Raw genomic sequence first — 22318 nt, forward strand, 5'->3', positions numbered from 1 at the left:
ATAAAAATTACATCATTTAGAAATTATTAAAAATACCATTGAACATAAATTAAAATAAGAAATTCATGTAAAGAATAAAAATCATAATCTTCAACATCCGAAGAGCCGGTGTTGGAATCGTCATATTGAACCGGATGATGATCTGCCTCATGCTGCCATGCAATTAGATGCACGACTCTGGTGGATTATTCTTTACTAACGAAGTGCCCGGAATATTCTTCCACCCCAGTTCACACTTCTAGCGCGTGGTTGTAGAGTTGGTTGAATTTTGTAAAATGTTGTTGAGACCGGACCGGCGGGTCACCGGTTTGACCGGAATCGGTCCACTTATCAGTCTGATTATATGCGGTTCGCTCGGTTCTCAGAAAACCGTCGGTCCGACCGGAAAACTAGACCAATTGAAACGGTTTTCTATAAAAAAATATTTTTTTTTTTTGAAAAATCTTTTTCCAACATTTTTTTAAGCAAAAGCCATTCGGTTCGGCCAGTTAAACCGGTGAACCGTTTGCCCGACCGGCTCGCTGTCTAATCCGGTTATGAAAACATTGCTTTTAAATCTTTCCACTTTGAAAATATTTTGTGTACCATGTGATTGGCTAGCTTGAGCAAAATTTGTTGGAACGCCGCTAAAATTTATGCCCAAAAATAGCTTTCAACCGCGCATGCTATCTTCCACACATTCATCCAAGTTGATACCAAGGCCCCTTCTTCATCTTCGGTCCAAGCCGAGCCCACCCCGACGCCTGGACTCCACTCTAGAGGTGCACAAATCAGTTTAAAACTCAAAACCGATTTGGGTTAAAACCAGTTCGGTTTGGTCAATAAAAGTCAAAACCGGTTTATGACCGGTTTCGGTTCGTGTTGAAATCGGTTTCTTGACCAGGTTACCATCGGTTCAGGTTTTAATCAGTTTTGGTTCAGGTTTTGACTGGTTTTTGCCCGGTTTTGGTTCGGTTAACCGGTTTGAAACCGTTTTGGTGAAGAAAATTACAATCCAGTTCCAAACCTACGGTTTCAATCGGTTCCAAACCAGTTTCTACGTAACCGGTTTCAAACCAATTCAGTTTTGCTTCAACTTTTCGGTCGGTTCGGTTAACTGATTTATTTGCCCACCTATACTCCATTCACCCTAAGAATGGTGCATGATGAAAAAGTCGCCATGTTCTTAATTACAAGTTTTTTTCTCTTATAGTAAGTTATAAGATTATTAGTATTTAGCATTCAACTCACAATTAGTTAATAACTTCTTATAATTATTGATCTAGTATATATATTCAAGAGCTTTATTACATCTAACACCGTGTAGTAATTAATTAATAATGTTAAACAAATTAGAACACGTACTTCGTTTATCTAGGCAACGTTGTATATAATGTGCCATCAACGTTGAGCTATATATGATATGTATCGATCATCGGTTCTATGTGCAACATATATCATCGGTTCAAGTTAAGGAAGCGGCCACTAATTATGCAACGTTGGTAGCGTCTCATTAGCGTTGGATTAAAAGGTACCCTCTTTTCTCTGACACACATAATACGAAACCTGTGTTTTAAAAGTGTGCTCGATGTACTAAGATGAATCAAATTACGAAACATAAGAAATGTGACATCGAAGCATTGAAGAATTTACGAGAAATCATTTTCGCTCGTGAGATATATTACAATCTGTGTCGAGTGTAATCAAGTGACTCATTTAATAGAATAAGTTTCACTTATTCTTATTTTCACAAGTCAAAACTCATTCATGAGGAAATGAATTACACGTTCAAAGAAGGTCCAAACTTATTCATTCTTTCTACAACTACTTGTGTACAGGTAAGAAAATGAATAAAATGGCAGTTGTTCGAACTGTGCTACAATATTATGACCATGTGTACAGGTCAAAACAACATCCATCTTCATCAACCCTCAAAAGAATGGTGATGAAAATGAAAAGAGAGAACTTCGATTTTGATCCCTGTGGTTTTTGAAAAAAACCCATCAAAAGAATGGATTGGACTAAAACTGATAGTTAATTGAAACTATTGTACCATAAAAGCCTAAAATAAACTATTAGACCAAAATTGATAATTTTAATAAACCACAGGGACCAAAATCGAAGTTCTCTCGAATGGAAATAAGTGCATAGATATAAGGTGTGAATTCGTGATGGTGAATTGATTTAAGCATACTTGAGTAAAATGATTAGTTTTGGAATAAACTCTCCAATTCTATTAACCAAGAAAATAATTCAAAGGTTGATTATTTATGAAGAAAAATAATCCACACAAAGTAAAAAAATTATGTATGAACATAATCAATCACGCATGTTATACGCACACAACATCTGGGTATTTAAAAAGTCGATTTTGTTTTTTTTTTAAAGTATAGTAATAGGGTACTCAAATTAAAAAGAATAAAATATTTGGTTTTATAGTATAATATTTTTTAAAATAATATACTATAAATAGGTATCAACATTTAAAAAAGTGTGGGAACTTGAAAACAAATAATTACATCCTAGATTGTCTTGAACACTTGTATAATAAAAGATTATTGTATTCGACCTGTTATCTAGATAATTATACCATAACATAATAACATAATAATTATCTATAACCCCTTAGTTAAACTTTTGTTGCTCTTCAAAATTCCTTTACTGTAGCACAAGCCTGAGAATGCAACATCCCCTAAAGAAGATAATTAAGTAATTTAATTTTTGATGAAAACTAATAAAACTAGATAGGACCAGCCAATCAATTCCAAACATTCAATTATACATACACTACTACAAAATGGTTATTTTTGCTACAAACATTTTCTACAATTTTCTCACAACTCAATTTTTCCTACAATTTTTCCCCAATAATCAAATACAAAACAAGTCTAAATATTTTACAAAAGCTTCCTACAACATAGAGGCATAAAAAATTCTTGTCGTAATTTTGACGAAAACATAAATCCATTTCCGACAAACTACCGACAATTTGTTGTATATATTAACCTCCAAAATAAAAAAATCAGCATAAAAATAAAATAACACACTTTTGTAGTAAAACGGTGGGAACACTGGCAAATTTTGCCACAAATTTGCTACAAATTTGTAATTTAACATTTTTGTGGCAAAATTGTGGTAAAATATGCAATGTTTACTACAAGTTTCAGGCAAATGTGTATTAATTGTTGAATACTTAAACTAATTATGATGAAATCATACTTTTGTGGCAAAACGGTGGGAACACTGGCAACTTTTGCCACAAAGTTGCTACAAATATGTAATTTAAAACTTTTGTGGCAAAATTGTGGCAAAATATGCAAGGTTGCTACAAATTTCAGGCAAATATGTACTAATTATAATGAAACCATACTTTTGCGGCAAAACGGTCTGATTATCGTGAATTTTGCTACAAATTTGCTACATAATTGTAATATATTTTATAAGACCACAGTTTTGTGGCAAGACTGTGGAAAATCTTGCATAGTCTGCTACAAGTTTCCGGCAACTGTGTATGAAATTGAATATAAAAACTAATAATAATGAAACCATACTTTTTTGGCAATATTATAGCAATTTTTTGCTAAGCTTGTTACAAGTTTATGAAAACTCGGTGTTATTTATTGAATATTAATAAGTAATAAAGCACCCCTTTGTGGATAATTTGTCGCAAATCTTGCAAATGCTGCTACAAGTTTCCGACAACTTATGAATCTATTGACAATTATGTGAAAAATTGCCACCAAGGTTTCAAATTTATCTACAATTTTACTACAAAACTCTCTTTTTTATTGAATTTAAAAACTTTCTTAAAATCATAACTTCACGTAAACTCTTTGTTTCTTGTTATTTGTTATTACAAATAAATTTAAAAGGGTAACAAATAAAGTTGTAAACGTTTGTTTTGTACGTTGTATCTACCATCAACACGTGCTGTAATCAACAGTAAACCAAATCATGGATGTGAGCAAAAGGGCTAGAAAGGGCTTTTGAACTCAATACAAAACGGTTAATGGTCATGACTTAAGCCCCTTCATGTGGTGACATAAAGCTATCTATATACACAAGAGGCAGTTTAGTAGACACGAGTTGTACTGCAGGCGGATAAACAAGTAGTAATATGTACATGCGGTATTGTATTCAGCCTCTTTATACGGGGACACAAAGTGATCAATAGGCGCAGGAGACGGTCTAATATACACAAGGCACTACAAAAAATGTGACCATTAGAGACCAAAGTTTCATCGACTGATATATTAGTCAATACATAATATGTGGCACTGAATTTTCAGTTACTGATAGCATAAGGGACTGAGTTTTATGCGGTGTATCTAAATAGTGTTTGGTATAAATGAATGGACGGGGGAATGGAATGGATCATTCAAAAGAATGAAATAAATCATGTTTGGTTAATATGGACTAATGAAAGGGTTTATTCCATAAGGAATGTCACTCCTTCGATTTCTAGAATTTTCATTCATTAGGTAAGAGGAGTTTTTTTTTTCATTCCTTAAAAGAATGGAATGAATGAAACTAACTATTACTAATTATTTTTATTCGGTTTAACGATCTCGTCATAATCTGCGAGTCCTAAAACTAAGTATTATTAATATTCATATTATTATTAATTCTATTTATTTATTTATATATTATTATTACTTAGAATAATAATAATAATAATAATAATAATCTTTATAATAAAGTGATGAATTATTTCATTCCTACATAGTAACCGGACAAGATAATAATGAAATGATAATGTTTCATTTTATTCCTTTGTCCAATTCATTCCTTTATTTATTCCATTATCCCATACCAAATATACCCCTAAGATTGAATATTTATTAGACCGTGCGTAGTGGGCGCCATACCAACCAAAAGCGCCCCCAAAGCTTCGGTGAACATTGCCCATCCCGAGCACCTTGATTTGAACAAAGTCGTCCGGCCCGACCTCCCAAGTCAATGCCAGGCCCAACCTCCCGGGTCGGTCCGACTTATGACCCATTAAGTCATCCGGGTTGATATCCGATCCGAGTCTGAAAACATTGTTGTGGATGCAAGGTATATATTACAATTTTGGTCTTTTATATTAGAATTAAATAGCCTTATTTGTTTTAATTGTTGAATTTTACCTTTTTTTCAGACAAAATACCGATGGGATCCACAAACTAAAGATAATATATAAGATGGATTTACTAACGTGCTTAAGCGTCGATTCCGGGATAATATGAAAATTTTGAGAAAAAAATCCAACCAGAAAGCTAGAGATGATGGTCATGAAATTCCAAATGATAAATATAATTTTGATATAATGTGCAAATATGCACCTGATGACTCGGTGCCTCTTGAGAAATGGCAACGCATGTGCGATGTAAAGGAGTTGATAAATTTTTGTATTTTTCTTAAATTTTATTTCCTTATGTGTATTTTACATATATTTTTACTATGACTTATGTCTTCATACAGGCGGGTCAATAGGAATTGATGAGCATCGTCTCCGCATGGTAAACTAATCATAACTATTAGTTTTGTTAACTATTTTTACATTTAACACTTATGAAGTACATACTCATTTTTTTACGAAAAAGAATCCGGTGATAAGGTTAAATTTAGGTCAGTGTTTATCAAGACCCACGCCACCAAAGAGTGCAAAAAGAGATTGAGGGATGAGGAGATCACTAAAAAAGACTTGGAAGATTTAGAGTTTATTACCACTCGTGCTAAACGTTCATATGTGAATTATCTTTTTATTATTTGTGTATAATTTTTGTATCAACTTTTAGTACAATATCATACATTCATTTTTGATACGTTGTAGGTCTCGTACACGAAACAACTTCAAAAGTTGCACGGGAACATGGATTGTGATGATCTTAGCGTGACGGAGAGTTTGCATCCCGAGTGTCAGGGTCGCCCGTTGTTCGGGGTAGGATCTGCTGATCCACTTTTTTGTGGTGACGGGGACACCATTCTCCACAGCTTGCGGGTCATATGGTGATGCTCGGCAATCAGAAGAGGTATCGTTATTGTAGTTATTATTGTTGTTATAATTATTATCTTAGTATTGTTTTGGCATTTTTGTTGTCGTGCTAGTCGGACCGGTTCTGTATATATATTGAATAGTTAATATCTCGAATTTTATTGTTAGTTTCCATTTCAATTCACATTAAATTCTACAGTTAGTTTCCATTGAATAGTCCATATAGATAATTACAATCACATTAAATTCTACAGTTAGTTTCCATTTCAATTTCAACCCAACTTGAATTTCATTATTGATTATAACTGTTATAATTAACATAATGCCATTTTGTTTGAACATTTGGTATTAGTATTTGGATTATATAATGATAATTAGATTATAATATGTTGTTCTTTTGGGGGGGGGGGGGGGGTAATACTCTAATATATATAATGGTTAGTTGGCAAAACTCAAAAACAAATTTTAGGCTCAATTATATTATTTTGTTAACGGTTAACCGACCCATAACCATCTCGTTATAACCTTCAACACCGATTAACCGAAACCGTCATAACGGATCGATTATGGTTATCGTTATCCATTAACCGCCATATCGGCTACGGTTATGGGTATGAGCCAGTACCGACCCATGCACACCCATAGGTAGTATTATACATTGTTAGCTGATTTTTATATATTTTTAGACATCGAGATGATTTTGTTATATTAACCCGTTAGTTAATACGCTTGGATTAATATGCACAAATATGGCTCTTAATATTCTTTGAAGTTAATCATAAGAGATTATTTTGTTATGTGTATGTGTTAGTAAATGACATTTGGTTAATTATGTATTAATTATATATCTTTTGGCAAATTTTAGCTCCTAAAGGTTCAAGCGGAACTAGAAAAAGAGCTAGATTCCCGAAAAGAAATACAAGTTCTCTTAGAACAACAACAACAAGAGCGGGAAAAAAAAACAGGCCGAACGTGAACAAGAGAGGGAAAAAGAACGTGTTGAACATGAAAAAGAGGGAAAAAAGAGCATGCCGAACGTGAGGAATGGCAAAAAAGGATCGAAGAACAGTTGCAGAAATTTGTGGGTAGGTAAAAAACTTTCGTCTTGTTATGTGTTAATTTTGTATTAAAGAACGTGTGGTCACGTCAAATTTTTGCTATTATTATTCTATGATTGTAAACGGGCTTTTTTTGAAATCTTTTATATATATCTGCATGTTTCTATAGCAAAATTTTGGCTTCCAATTCATTAAAAAAATATAAAATGTTTTATTATTTGCAGAAAGTTTGTGGCAAAATTTCTTCACTTTTTTGTAGATTGTTTCCATATTTTTTAGGAAGTTTGTGAAAACTTTTATTAAAATTTTTGTAGCAAGTTTGTAGTAAAAATTTTTAAGAATTTGTGGCAAGTTTGTAGCAAGCATTTGTAGGAAGTTTGTGAAAAGTTTTATTAAATTTTATAGCAAGTATTAAATTTTATAAGAATTTGTGGGATGTTTGTAACAAGAATTTGTAGGAAGTTTGTGAAAAATTTTATTAAAGTTTTGTAGCAAGTTTGTAGTAAACATTTTTAAGATTTTGTGGTAAGTTTGTAGCAAGAATTTGCAGGAAATTTGTAGTAAAATTTTTATAGATTTTGTAGTAAGTTTGCAGCAATATTTTTAAAGATTTTGTAGAAATTTTGAGAGCAAATTTTTAAAGTTTTTTTGAAAATTTTGTAGAAAATTTTATTAAAATTTTGTAGCAAGGTTGTGACAAAGTCCATTAACATTTTGTGACGATTTTGTCAGAATAAGAACTTAATTAAATATCTTTACTAATTAATTAGTTTTACGAATGTTATCAATAATTTAAAATATTTTAAATAATATGGTGACAAACTTGTAGTTAAGTGGTGAGAAAAGGTAAACAAAACTATTGTGGCAAACCTGCCACAATTATAGCAACAACTAGCATTTGTAGTAAATTTGAAGCAAAATTTGTTGGAAACTTGCCAGTAACGGAATTTGCCACGGCTTTTTTTCTCTCAAATCAGGTTTATCGAAAAATTGTGGCTATAAGCTTTTTACTATAATTTTGCTACAAAAACTGCTGTGACAAATTAACCAATTTTCTAATAGTGTACGTATTTCTCTTTATACATGTTGAACCAAAAATACAAGAGCAAGAATAAATCCTAGAATCTTTCGGCGTGTTTGAAACAAGGTTCTTCTGCAATTAAAAAGACAAAACATATGTGCTTACATTATTACGTTAATATATGGGATAAAATTACTTATATGTAAATATGTAATAACATAACTACAAACATGTAATATTGTAATCTACCTATTCTAATAAAAGAAAACAAATATGGACATATGTTACTTGAACATTCATTCATAGCTTAAATTTTTCGCTCAAACTATTTTCTATAATTTTAATGAAAGCATATTTAGGTCAGTATAATCAAAACATATTAATTCATTCATTAATCAAATAAATAATTACCTAAATTATATGGATTAAAATTATGAAAATATTTTTATATCTTTAGTGAAATTAGATATGTCTAAATTTTATTAAATAAATTTAAATACACTTTTGAGTGTATGAGATGAATGTGGTAAATTCAATAAACCATATTTATAGGTCTAAGATTATAAAAACAAGAAAAAATTGTGAATGAATAGCAATTTTATTCTAACATATTAAATCAACTCGTATGGATTCATTGAGCTTTCATCCATATCTTTCGAAATTGTAATACAAAAGCGTGTTTTATTTATGCTAATTATATATATGATGTTTTTTTATGTTATTCATAATAAAATATCTAATCATATTTTGTTAAAATTCGATATTTCATTAAAAAAATATGATTACAACTTATAAAATCACTATGTGCATTATTTTTATGATTATGAAGAAATTACGTGAATATACACCACTTGTTCGTATGAATATTCTGCTAGAAAATATAATTTGAACTTATAAAACCATTTAATTTGATCAATATTGTTTTTTTTAATTTTAATTATTTAATTTATATAGTTTATAAATTATATTTCTTTTAGGCACCTCGTACGTCACACGGGTTTTGAAGCTAGTAATAATATCCTAGTAAACTTTACCGGTTGGACCGCAAACCAGACCCACGCCTTCCAATTTTTATTTTGTTTTTATCCTTTCGTTATATCACTTCAGTAATTTAATCTTTATATTTCATTTATTTACTGCTTAATTAATATTGTTAATATAAAAAAAGAAATAAAAAAATGCCAATGATCTTTAACCCATGTAGTTGAGGTAAGACGTACACCCAAAGATTTCATTAAAAGCGAAAGGTCTTGGGTTCCACCTGTGACATTATGAGAGTTTCAGATTGGGGTTTTCTAATTTATGATGGGTTCCTTCTCGAGAGCACCGGTCTTCGGGTCGGGACTGATAGGGCAGATTGATGTTCAAGCTTTCCTTTAGGGACATGCCAGCCTAGAACCCAAGGTTCTGTACAGTGACAGATATAGACATAAATCTCATGGGTAACGTTCAAAATTTTTTTTATCGTATTTCATACAATGTAATAGTAACAAAAATAGAAACACGATAATAGATATATTTAAACACATGGGGTGCAAATTTCTTTTCTTTGGTTTTTGAAAGCTTGAAATCGAGCAATTACACCCTGTTCTTTTACTTTATCATACGTCTCTCTTTCAACCACACAAATTATCATCTTCCTTTAAAGTGTGATAAAAGGTCGTACGATCACCTGAAATACAACCTCTTTCTTCATTACTAAAATTTCAGACACATTTCCGAAAACGTCACTATCTTAGATTAAGCCAGACATATTTTCTAACAAACTAGTTGAGACCTCACTGAATCTATTTCCATGTTAATAAATTTGCATATCTAAAACCGTATTAAAAACTTCAACCTCAAATGATGATTCTGTTGAGCCTGTTTTTGTTTGTTGTTTCTCGTTCAAACAAAAGAAAAAACAAAAAAAAAGAAGGTTAATTGTTTTTGTTTGCTTTGAGCACTTTGTTTGGGCTTTATTTGATTTGAACTTTTAAAAAGCTAGTTTATGTTTGAGTTTGTTCTGTTTAATGTTTTCTTGTTCAAAGAAAAAAAAGGTTAATGATTTTTATTTGTTTTTGGGCTATAAACTTTGTTTGTGCTTTATTTGATTTAAACTTTAAATTGGTTGTGCTCTATAAAATACCTGCTCAAGGATGGGAATGGGAGTATTCAAATACTTCTCCCCCACCTCGGCCATGTCAGCGCAGACAACGTCGAGCTGATAAGGGTAGTCGGATGGGTTCTTCTTCAGCATGCTATATTCACAGCCATCCTTAAACCCTTCAGCTCGACCCACCAAGCGCGAGGCAGCGTTGCAATCCATCACAAGGGTCTGAAACACGTCTGAGTATTTCATCGCATAAGCACAACGAGTCATACCCTGTGAGACTAGCCATTGGCGATCCTGCGCGAGGGACGAAACAGACGTCTCAAAAGCAGGAATCTGAGAGTTTAACAACTCAACAGTTTCCTTGGTCTGTTTTAGCTCTTCTCTGTCGGACGCTGCTGCCGCCAAGGCCTCATTCCTTTCCGCTCGCGCAGCATCCAGCTCTTCTTGGCCAGACGCTGCCGTCGCCAGGGCTTCATCCTTCTCTGCCCGCGCGGCCTCAAGCTCTTTCTTCAGGCGCGCAACCTCACTCTCTAATAAAGATTTGTCAGTGATAGCCTACACAAGAGTTTGATCACGTGCCTCTGCATCTAGCTCCAAATCGCGCACTCGCCGCGCGTACTTGGCCGCATCCGCCTCTGCTGCCTGCAGCTTCTCCCGCGCAGCCTGCAGCTCATGCCCGCGCTTCACGAAGGCAGCGTTGGCACTTGCTCGGTTCTCGCTGAGTTCTGCTTGGAGTTTCTCAGCTCTCTCTCGAGCGTCAGAAAGATTCCAAGCAGATACCTTAGCCTCTTGCTTGGCCTCCGCAAGAGCATCACGCACCTTTACATAATCATAGCGAAGCTCTTGGGAGGCAGCAAAGAACGCAGACCCAGCAAAAAGATGGTCATTGAGCAAGTCCACGCGAGCGCGGTCCTCCTGAAACCTCCTTTCAGCTGGAGGCACAGAGTGAGCCCAGAAGTCTTCACACACACCCATGGACTGAAATGAGCTATCCTCAGTAATATTCCATCTCGGGCGGTATATGTGATCGGCTTCCTGCAAACACAAAGCAACGTTCTAGTCATCTAAACACTAATATGGAAGTCCGCGCAGCGGAGCAAAACGAACTTATACCTGCGGAGAGCAAGCAGAAAAGTTAGCGCCAGCCCCACGAGAAGGCTGCGCCACGAAATCTCGTGGCGCTACAGGGCTTGAGCAGCCACCATCGGAGTCTTCAAAATTGACCTCCTCATCATCCTCTGTAGCAGGTCTTTTCTCCTGCGACTTGGAAAAATCAAAACCAGTCTCGCGAGGAGGGCTGCGCGCAGGAGGAGGTGAGGGAGGTCTCGACGCCGCTAGATCAGCGCGTAAAACAGTCTCCTGCTCCTTAGTAATCCCAATAAGGGGAGATTCAGTGCTTGCAGGAGCAGGAGCAGAACCAACAGCGCTGGCGCCGGCACCAGCAGTGCCGCCAGCAGCTTGTGTGCCAGCTATAATTCCTATGAAAAAACCAACAAAGAGAAATGATTCATGACTTGATCTAAAAGAAAAAAGTCAGAAAATAAAAGCGCAATATATACCTTGGCGCACCGCCGTTCGCGAGTTAAACATCGCCATGAAGTCCATTTTCCCCTTTTTCGAGGGTAAAACAGGGGACTTCAAAGCAACCTTCGGCACAGCCTTGGTACCTTGTTGCGCCTGAGGTTGATCCACCAAGGTCGCCGGCTCTACAAACATTTGAGAGAGCAAAGATTCATTAATAACTCTATCGGAATCACGCTCATAAAAACCACAAAATATAAACAAAGTATACCTGTTGGAGAAGAGGAAACAGCAGGCGCAGCGCCGCTTCCCTTTTCCGCCGCGCGAAGAGAGGAGGTGGCGGCACCATACCTCGTGTGGACAGGAGGACTGCCCACACCTAGAGGCAAGGAAGACAATGAAAACTTGGAGGTAAACCCCTTGGTTTTCTCAAGTCCCTTCGCTTGAGTAGGAGGATCCTGAGCAACAGGGGCATCATTTTTCTTCTGTTTTTTACTGGCCCCTGCGCCAGTTTTCCCTTTAGCTTTACGCTTGAGTTGTGGCACCTCAGCTTCCTCCTCCACCTCTTCTTCCGCGAGCTCCAGCTCATAGTTCTCGAGCGCATCTACAATACGTGCAACAGAAATGTTAACCAAATTTGGTATTCTAAAGGCATAAGAATAAGTACAAAGGCCTACCAGGCGCATCGCTGTCAAAGCAAAATCCCAAATCAACAGGGATGAACATATCATCGAAGCGATCGGGGAAGCCAACTTCCCCAGCGCCCAGCGCGACAGAGCCACCCTCCATATGCTCATCATAGGCGGCGTGGACGTACTCCTTGCTTACTGCATAAAACAAGACAGATGATATCAGCAAAACGAATTATATTCGCGCAAAAATAATGCAATGAGCTAATAACTCACATAAGCCATCAACTTGGATAACAGGCTCAGTCGCGCTGTCGGTCCACCTCCTGCTCATACCAACCCCACCAGCGCCTCCTCGCAAATATTCTTGGCGGGGGATGGTTCAGCAGTCAACTTATTAACCCATGCGCCAGTTGGGTTTTTAAGAACATTCTCATCCGCGGGCGCAGAAGTGATCGCGCGCATGGTCATGCGGATGGGAACCACACCAGCCTTAATATAAAAAAATTTCTCAGACCAGTCATGAAGGCTTTTGAAGGAAACAGTGCAGCACTTGACCTTCTGACTGCGAGGAATGAACGAGAACCAAGAATCTTGGATTTTTGGCTTATAAAAATATTGAAAGCGCCGAGGGGTGGGCTCCTCGCGCTGAGCTTTGCACATAAACTCAAAATGAGTCATGCGCACGAGTCCAAAAGGATGGACTTGGGATATGTGAATCCCATGAAATTGAAGCAGCGCACCCATAAACCTTGTCATCGGTAGACGAATGTTGCAGTGGGTGAAAAAATGGCAGTATAAGGAGATATAGCCGGTGGGCGGATCTGCCGCCGTTTGCCCGGCCGCCGGGAGCAGACAGCCGTACTCAGGGAGAAAACCCTGAGAGGCGATGAGACTGTCGAAATCAGACTGCCTCAATTTGCAGGGAATCTCATCCCACCTCTTCACTGTCTTGCCCTTCCCCACCTCCTCCGACGAGGCCTCGGCAGCCCGTTTTCCCTTGCCGGTCTTCTTCAAAGTGGACATGACTAATGATTTTACACGGCGTTTGCTGGGGGAGATTGTGGCGTCTGGGTTATCAGACATACAACTGTGAATCAAACAGAGGTTACTTCAAGAACGGAAATCTGGAAGCAAAAGACAGGCTCTTAATCGGAATAAAAATGGAAGGAAAGAAAAAGCTCTGAAATAACAATGAAGATGAAGAATAATAACTCAAAAGGCTTGCTTTTATAGGCCCAGGAGAGAGAGAAACAGGTACTGATCAGAGTTCACGCGCCCCCACTCGCAGGTGCAAGCCAACGCGAGCGCGACACGTGTTCCTGACACTATGTGAGGGGACATGAAAGGGAACGAAACAGGTACTGATCAGAGTTCACGCGCCCCCACTCGCAGGTGCAGGCCAACACGAGCGCGACACGTGTTCCTGACACTGTGTGAGGGGACATGAAAGGCAACTGTAGCACCTCGAGCACACGAAAAGTCTGACACATGTCTCCATCTCTGACGCATGTCAGCACCAACCAACCACGTACATGGACGATTCATTTCAACCAAAAGGATAGAATTTCGCGCAACGATGAGAAATAAAAAAGGAAAAGACAAACCCTATTAAAAGAGAACTATTAAGTCTAATATCTATCTTACCTCGCTCGCGCGAGACAAGACACATATTAGACTGGGGGGGCTTGAAGAGGTATGTACCCGCCTTAACATCGAGCGGGGCGGGTCAACCCACAAGATATAGACAAAAGGCTTGAAATCAAGATATCATGAAGGCACAAAGCCAAAACCTATGCGCATGGCGCATATCACATATGCTCACGCATATCACATACGCTCACGCATATCACATACGCTCACGCATATCACATACGCTCACGCGTATCACATGCTCACGCGTATCACATGCTCACGCACCATATATGCTCACGCATATCACATCTGCGCGTGGCGCATCTGCGCGTGGCGCATATCACATGCTCACGCATCATATATGCTCACGCATATCACATCTGCGCGTGGCGCATCTGCGCGTGGCGCATATTACATATGCTTGCGCATATCACATCTGCGCATGAAACATCTGCGCGTAAGAATAAAGAGAAGACCTCGCGCATCCTCAGGATAGGCGCATATCACACATGCACATAATCAACCTCGTCCTTATCCAAATCAGGATAAGGACAACCTTGATTGTGCTCGTCAGACAACCTTCCAGAAGGTATCCTTTAAGGAATAAGAATATGCTGATGTTGACAGCTGCCAATGAAAGGTGGACAACTCAGCAAAACCCATCTGCTACCTCGTGATTGCACATGGGTCAGGTTAAATACCTGGGTCAGAGATAATCAATGAAAAAGCACCAGGTGTCCTAAGGACACGTGGCGCAAAGCAATAGGAGAAGGCCAAAAAGGCCCTAATGGGATCTGAGCCCAATCATTGGAAACCCTAACACTATAAATACCACACCACCTCCACAAGGGGAGGTAAGCAAGAAAATACATTCCAATTCCTTACTCACTCTCAGATTATTATTATCTTCTTCTACAATCTCTTATTCTCACACCGGAGGGTTACCCCAAAGAGGACCCCTCTGTAGAGGTGCACAAATCGGTTTTTTTAAAAAAACCGGTTCGGTTAATAACCGGACCGGTTAATAACCGGTTTTTGTATCTGAAAACCCTAACCGGTCTAACCGGTTAGGACCGGTTTAGAAACCGGTTAGAACCGGTTAATAAACCGGTTTTTTTATTAACCGGTTTTTTAATAACCGGTTTTTAGGTTAACCGGTTTTTTTTTTTTTTTTAAATAACCATTATTTTTTCACAGTATAAACAAACCGGTAACTACAAGGCAAACCGGTAACTACAAGGCAAAACGGACTGACTCCACTCTTTGCTTTCGTTGTTAGGGTTCTTTGCTTGGAAGATTAAAAACACATAACTTTCATTTATAGCTTTTACATTAAAAATACAAACATTAAATCGTTATCGCATATTCGTAACTCAAAAATACAAACATTAAAGAATGCTTAGACACGATTACATTAACAACTTGCTGTTTCTTACTCATTATTTGCCTCCATGTTTGCTGTTTTTTTAACTAATTTTCTTCGCTACCCGATCCCGAGCTATTCCTTAGGTAATCGTCGTACGCGGCTTCTTCATCGGTCATTGGTTGAGTGTGTCCTTGATTGACCTCGTCTTCATACAAGCCCGCCTCATACTCCATTTCCCCCTCGAGTGAGCGTTGATGTTGTGCCCTATCTAAAGAGTCCAAGTAATCCTTGTAGCAAATCGACATCTCTACAGCTGGTGGAGTGAGTCGAGTCCTCCTAATCGATATAACCCTGCCAGAAACAGAAAAAGCAGACTCCGAAGCTACCGTGGAAGCTTGGACCGTTAGTAAATCTTTGGCCATGGCGGCGAGGATCGGAAACTCATCCTCCTTACCTCTCCACCAAGCCAGCAAATCAAGACTTCTAAATTCATCCGGAGTCATGTGTTTCACAAAGTTGGTACCACCATACCTTCCAAGTTCACTGCTTGGGGTGTTTACCTTTTGACGTTTACCGGCGTCTTCCCAAATCATGTAGTACATCCCCATTTCAAGGTCGGTTTGGGATTGGGATTGGGCAACAGCTCTTAACGAGTCATGAATTTGGGAAGACGACCCGTATTTTGTAAGGTAAACATCATACATGTTTGACAAGGTGGTGTTGAAAGCATTCTTTAAAGTTTGGTTATAATAGGGGTTTTGATCGTCGTTTAACTCTAGCTCATCACAAATTTTTCCTATTAAAGCTTCAACACCACCAACATTGATGCAAGGGTTTAACGCAGCAGCACATGTCAAAACAGCGGGTAGTTCTTGAAAATATTTTCTAAATTTTTCTTTCATTTTTACACCCATATCAAAATAAGGTGCACCCCTACAATGAAGTTCACTCAACTTTGTGCACATGACAGCAATTTTTGGTAAAGCAATGGGGCTTGTTGGATAGTAAACCCCGGATAAACTAGTTGTGCAAGATTTAAAAATTTGAAGGACCTCCGTAACGATCTCAATCAATAACCAGTTTCTAGGATAGTACGGTGCACATTTACCCCTACTTGACAAAATTTGATGAAACGCAATTAATGATTCTTTTTGTTGGATGGCTTTCTCAAACATATCACAAGTCGAGTTCCATCTTGTTTGACAATCCCAATTTGGCCCCAACCATTGACAATTAGCTTCTACACAAAATTTTTTGTATCTTGAAAATGTTTTATTGTTGCTAAAAACATCTCGTAACATTCTTTTAAAATTGTTTCTTTGCGTTTCAATCACGTTTAACCCATCTTGCACGGCCAAGTTGATAATATGTGCAATGCATCGGCTATGAAAAAACGCTCCATCACAAATAGGTTTATACTTTAATTTTAAATGGCCAACCGCGGCCGTATTGTTGGACGCGTTATCAAACGAAATTGAAAAGATTTTATGTTCAATCTTGTATTGTCGAATGACTTTATCCAAGAGTTTAAAAATATTTCTACCCGTGTACGGGTAATCAAACAATTGAAACGCAACGGTTCGTTTCATCATTTGCCACGACTCGGGGTCAACCCAATGAGCCGTCACACAAATGTATGAGTCGGGCGAACCATTAGGTACTGACCACACATCCGTTGTTAAGTTTACACCAGTTTGTAAGTTTGAAAAGTATGAAATTAGTTCGGATTTAGCGTTTTTCCATGCTTTAAGACAATCTCTTCTAAGGGTCGAACGACTTACGTGTTGGTAGCGTGGTTGAACATACTTTTGCATCATCTCCGTGAATTGAGGGTTGTCGAAGTGGTTGAAAGGAAGTGTTTGTTGAATCACAAAGTTTGAAAACTTTTGACGTACCGCTTCAAGGTCGTACGTAAACACCGTTCCTTGATTCGTCATCTCCGGCTGCGAACTACTTCCCGATTCGTCCTTCAAGGCCTTGCAAAAGGGCCTTTGTACATGCGCTTTTAAAGTGGAGTTTGCATCTTTGCCATAAAACTTCAAACAATGTTTGCATCGAGCTTTTTGGCTACCGTTAGACATTTCGCATAGGTCGAAATGTTGCCAAACATCTTGGTTTCGTTTCGTGGGGATGACCCGAACGACCGTTTCTCCCGTGTTCGAGGCACCCATGTTGACGGATGAAGCAGCACTTTGGGAGGCCATGATAATCGACTACGAAATAAGAGCGTATGGAGTGGTAATGTGGTATAATTGAGCGTGAGATAACAAAATAATCGCGTATGAAATAAACGTTTAGAGCGTTTGGAGTTGTATAATCGAGTGTGATCTAACCAATACCCAACCTAAACTATATATAGATGTTTGTGGGGGTAAAATGGTAAAAAAAAAAACGGTAAAAAAAAAAAACGGCTATATAGCCGTTATACAACAGAAAAAAACCGGTTTTTAACCGGTTAACCGGTTATGGAAAAACCGGTTAACCGGTTATGGAAAAACCGGTTAACCGGTTTTTCCACAACGGTCAAAAACCGGTTTATAAAAAAACCGGTTAACCGGTTTTTTTATAACCGGTTATTAAAAAAAACCGGTTTTTTTTATAACCGGTTCGTTAACCGGTTTTGGCTCTAAAACGTGTAACCGAAATACAAACCGGCGGTTTGTAAACCGGTCAAACCGGTTTTTAAAAAACCTGTTTTCTTAAAAACCGGTTTCCGGTTTAAACCGGCAAACCGGTTCCCGGACCGGTTTTTTTGACCACCTCTACCCCTCTGTCCCTTTCTGAGGGGTAAGTTCACGGTGCTGCTCGTTTTGTAGGTGGAAGAATTCATACTCCGGAGAACCATCGGTGAAATAGCATACTCATACCCGAGGAAAGTTGATCGTCTACCAGTGAGTCGATCCACGTTTCTTCAGGTATATTACTAGGGTCACTAGCGTACGCAAAATAAGGGTACGCTGTGACCATAATAGGGTACCCGTTACCAGCCAAGAAACTAGCGACCTGTTGCATCGCTGGTTTCACATCTCCTGAAAAGTCTCCTTGTGAAGAAGGGTATGAACTTCCTAGCAAGTAAGTCCCGATGGTTGTAGTCACCGGGATTTGAAACTCGGTGGCCTTTACGGCCTCGTCAAGATTCTTGAGAGCCAAAAGCATTACATTTAGGTCACCGTTCATTTCCAATGGATATAGCACGAATATAGACGGTTTGTGCATACGGGATAACATTGGTTTGCACCCAGTTTTTCGCAAAGTTTATATCGTTCGCTAAGTTTGGAATATCGGCATTGAGTGTTCCAATTATCACTCTAACCCCCGAGTTTTGTAGCGCGCCAAGAACATCATGATTCGGCTCAAAGAGACGAATTAGTCCTTCGTGTCTTGATTGCACGAGTGAGATGACTTGGGGTGGAGGTGGGAGATTGTTTCCGATTAATCCGTAGTTTAATCCAATGCCACCGGCATCTGAGAATTATGGAAACAATTAGATTAATTAAAATTAGAAAGTATGTGTAGTATTAAATGAAGATCAAAGAATACATTATGTACCAGCAAGAAAACCATGACGAATTACAAGAAGACACAAGATGGTGATTGAGGAAAAATCAACTAGACTCATGATTGGAACTAGTTTTACTTGGAAGAAAATACTGTTATGTTATGGGATAAAGATGATCATCTGCATCAAAAGAGAGAGAGATGGAGTTTATAAGCATTGTGCATGATGAAAAAGTCAACTCGTATTAATTACTAGTTTGTTATGTCTAGTAAGTTATAAATGAGTTTTTGAGTATTATATCCTTATACTGACTTGTAATAAAGATTGAATTATCTTCAATACCTTGTAATACATGAGTGAATCTTTTTTAAAAAAGGATAGCTAATCTTTTATACTGATTTTGACGTTCTATGTTTTACTTATCAAGAACATCTTCAAGGAGGAAACCCATCACTGTAAAAAAAACTCTATTGAGTCAAGTTTTTGAGCTTGGGACTTTAAAAACCCAAGCCTTAATTAAACCATCACGCTCATGGTATTAGACCAGAAAACCAATTGTATATCGTTTTACTTTTGGAAACAAAAATTTCGAAAACCCATATACGTGAGAAAAAATGGACAACACAACACACAAGAATACACAATGGAAAAACACAATGTGTAGAAAATCTTATTGAAACCCGCAATGATCAGAACCTAAAGCACAATGTCTAACGATATCATACTGATATTAAAGATAAAAAATGTTTGTTATTATGATAAATTTAAAAAAAAAATCATACAAAACAATTATGAACGCTTTAAAATGATTGCAGAATTGGCATGTGGCTAGCATGTGAAAGAAACAAAATCAACAAATGTTGGTTATTACATTTATGTCATTTCTCTCACTTTTCCCCAATAAATTTCAACTATTCAAATCCGAAATCGATGGACTATAATTCTTCCCGTCATTTCTACAAAATCAATACTTCTTATTTGAACTTAGCGTTATAATCATATATAAGCGTATATCACGTATATGTTGTATATGATGGTGTATATCACATATTGAGCTTAGCCCAACCTAAGACTATTTTTGTCATAGGTATTAGGACTTGAACCCAAGATCTTAGTTTTAATGAGTCTTTTTCATAATATTAATTATTTTATAGTTGTACTATATACTAGGTTAGTAACCAGTGTTATGGGGATTGAATACAGGATACAATGTAAAAAAAATATATATATTCACATATGATCTAACTATTAGTCAAAACAAAACAAGATCTGGATGTCATAGAATATGAAGTTATGTGTACACAAAGTAGACGATCATTATCCAGAAAAAAGTTGCAAGTCATTAATTTATAACGGTGACAACTTGTGAGTTATGCTTCACATTGCTGCATTTCAATTTTTTTTGTTACCAACAAAGTTTGTGCCAACCTTACAGTTGCATCACTTGCATCCCATATAGTAGCACACTAACTAAGGCATGTTCATATAAAGATTAAGGGAACTGGTGCTTCAATATTTTTAAGCAATTTGTCCATAATATAATTCCTATATATGTTGTTGCTTCAATATCTGTTCACTTTCCAAAAACTGTGAGTTGGTGCTTCCATTTTCTACCAAAACAATAATACTCTGGTTCATATCAGTAGAGGTTTGCGGATGTCTTTTTGATCATGGGTTCTTCCAATTTGGTTCATAAAGCAAAGAATGTTAGTTTGGTTTAACCTAAGTAGTGACCTTCTGTATGAACATTTTTATACGTGTGAAATTTGGAAGCTTGCAATCTTGCATAATGTCAATAAACAGAAATACACAACATTTGTAGGTGATAAGGTAATAAGAAGCCACCAAAGAAGTATTTTCATCTCGTAAAGTGTTAGAAAATATTCTTTCACTTGCACACACGTTTAAGTGTTTTAGGTATATAGGTATTTTCAGGAGTAGTAGCATGGATAATATTTATACCGAAGATAAATGGTTCATATCAATCATTAAACGATGATAGGTCATGCATACAATAAAACTAACAGTATAATAGGTTATCCGTATGATAAAAGTAACATATGTGTAATCGATATAATAAAATAACATATAGGTCATTCGTGCGCCCTGCTTGCGATCTGCGCATACAAGGTATATATGTGTGAACCCTCGGATGTGTAAAAGTGAAATTGCACTAATTTTGGCGTTATTTTACTAATATCATCTCATGAAAATAACGTTAAAAGTGGCGGAAGGTTAAATCAGGCATCATGTAGTGGCGTTGATAGTCGAAAAACAAGGGTACATGCACCAATTGGTCGGTGTCCCGATGGTTGCGTGTTATGTGCCTTAGTCCAAGGCTTGATGCAAAACTACTATCGAGCCGTGGAGTCTCACCAGAAGCAGTCTCTCTATTCTTACGGGGTAGAGGTAAGATTGTCTACATCTTACCCTCCTCAGACCCTACCATAGCTTTGCTATTGATGGATATACTGAGTACGATGATGATGATGATGATGATATAGGTCATTCGTACCTTAAAAGTGTAAACTCATACGTCTGTAATTATCTAATTTCTTACGCATGTTAGTTTTATTGGTGACGACAACAACCAATAAATGCATATCGGTTAAAGCAAGTTGCCGAAAAAGATATTTTTGCTTGCTAGGCTGGGATTACATTATTTGTTAGTTCATGAAGTATACTCTAACCCCAACATAAATTAAGATGACATAACACATTAAAGATATATTAAACCACTCCCCACTTGTGTTATATTTATTAAAAAAAGGCCATGAATTATGCTTTTCACAAGTTAAAAGGCAAAGAATAATATTTAAATTAACAATTAATACGAGTGAGATGAAGTTAAAAGGAATAAACCATTTTTTTTTAGTGAGATGGAGTGAAAGAGAAACAAATGAGTGATGTGGTGTTTATGTGGAGTTAAGAGAAGTTAGAGTATACCCCATGGTCTTATAGCCAAATATGAAGGTCAATGTTATTTTAATGGCATTAATGGTGGTTGATCATTTGTTTGTGAAAAAAAAATCAAAAGATAAAGGAAATAAACGAAACTAAAAGAATTTATTTGAAAATTGGATAAATAGTTTTGAGTAAAAAAAAACATTCTCAATAAATTCGTTGTTGTTGTGAAACAACAGCCTATTAACTACATTGGATATCCACATTATCATACATAGTATAGAGAAAATGAAAAGTAAAAGGAGAGAGTTCATATTCATCGGGATGTATCAGATACAAGTACAAGAAGTCACTATATACAGGCTAATAGAATGAATACAAACATAATGAAATATGGGAGTTAAGAATACGGATAGTCATCGTAATAAGATATTTATAACACTCCCCCTATGTATCCGATACAAGTACAAGAAGTCACTATATATAGGCTAATAGAATGAATACAAAGTTACAAACATAATGAAATATGGGAGTTAAGAATGTGAATAGTCACCATAATAAGATATTTATAATGCCCCCCCCCTGACTATCCATTTAATACGCTTAGATATGTTGTCTCGTTAAAAACCTTGTC

At 37.0% G+C, this 22318-nt stretch overlaps 1 pseudogene; it reads right to left on the bottom strand.

Moving 5' to 3' along the window:
• Window positions 1-230: 230 nt before the first annotated feature.
• On the bottom strand, window positions 231-18900 carry LOC143631603 (putative glucan endo-1,3-beta-glucosidase GVI; annotated as a pseudogene).
• Window positions 18901-22318: the final 3418 nt, after the last annotated feature.

This window comes from Bidens hawaiensis, unplaced genomic scaffold (assembly GCF_021521415.1).
Source record: "Bidens hawaiensis isolate Kalapana, Puna unplaced genomic scaffold, B.hawaiensis_p1.1 tig00006109_1, whole genome shotgun sequence".
NCBI lineage: Eukaryota > Viridiplantae > Streptophyta > Magnoliopsida > Asterales > Asteraceae > Bidens > Bidens hawaiensis.